The 979-nt window shown below is 73.6% G+C and overlaps 1 non-coding gene across 1 annotated transcript; it reads left to right on the top strand.

Moving 5' to 3' along the window:
- The first annotated feature begins 175 nt into the window (after positions 1-175).
- LOC138063106 (5.8S ribosomal RNA) lies at positions 176-328 on the top strand. Its single transcript, XR_011136699.1, has one exon. It is a non-coding gene; the product is annotated as a 5.8S ribosomal RNA (ribosomal RNA).
- The last annotated feature ends 651 nt before the right edge of the window (positions 329-979 follow it).

Consider the following 979-nt stretch of genomic DNA (forward strand, 5'->3'; position numbering starts at 1 on the left):
CTTTTTTTTTCCCTCTGTGCTTGTACGGTCAGTGAGGCGTGCCCTCTCTCTCCGCTGTCCCTTGCTCAGCAGCCGGCGTCGGCGTGAGGAGGGAGGCAGAGCGGATGGGGGCCCTCAGGGGGCTGCGAAAGCTGCCCGGTCCCCCCGCGCGCGCGGTGGGGACCGAAACCGAGACAACTCTTAGCGGTGGATCACTCGGCTCGTGCGTCGATGAAGAACGCAGCTAGCTGCGAGAATTAATGTGAATTGCAGGACACATTGATCATCGACACTTCGAACGCACTTGCGGCCCCGGGTTCCTCCCGGGGCTACGCCTGTCTGAGCGTCGCTTGACGGTCAATCGTCACCCCCATTGCCGCGTTGGCGCAGCGGTGTGCCGCCCCTCGGGGGGGGGCCGGGGGGGGCGGCGGCGGCGGCGAGTCGGTGGGGGGGCGGCGGCGGCGGTGAGTCGGCGGCGGCGGCGGAGCCGGGACCACCGGTGCGTGCACCGGTGGCCCCGGTCTTCCGGCTGGCCTGCCTGCCCGGCTCCGGCCGACCGTCCGCCTCCACCGTCCGCGGCCGGCGTGCCTTGCCCTGCCCTCCCTCCCCTCCGAGCCCGGTGGCCACCGCTGCCCTGCGCGGTGTGTGCGGTGTGGCGCGGCTGGGGCGCCTCGCAGGCCCGCGCCGCCGGGGAGAGGGGGTGCCTCTCCTCCCCGTGTGGGCCCGGGCCTTCGTCCCCCTAAGTGCAGACTCGGGAAACCCCCGCTCCCGGAGCGCCCGCTGTGCGGAGTTCGTCCCGCCGGGCCCCCAGGTTCGGTCGGTCGCGGTGGCCCGGCACCTGCCGCCGCCGCCCGCCGCCACCGCCAGTGCCCGCCGTACGACGGCTCTCCTCCACCACTCTCCCGGTGGTGCGCTGGTCCCCCGTTCCCCTCCGGCGGGGGGGACGGCCGGCTGCCTTTCTTCCCCTCCCCTTGCCCTCTCCCTGCCCCGACTGCTGCCG

The sequence above is a fragment of the Struthio camelus genome, chromosome 31 (assembly GCF_040807025.1).
Source record: "Struthio camelus isolate bStrCam1 chromosome 31, bStrCam1.hap1, whole genome shotgun sequence".
Lineage (NCBI taxonomy): Eukaryota > Metazoa > Chordata > Aves > Struthioniformes > Struthionidae > Struthio > Struthio camelus.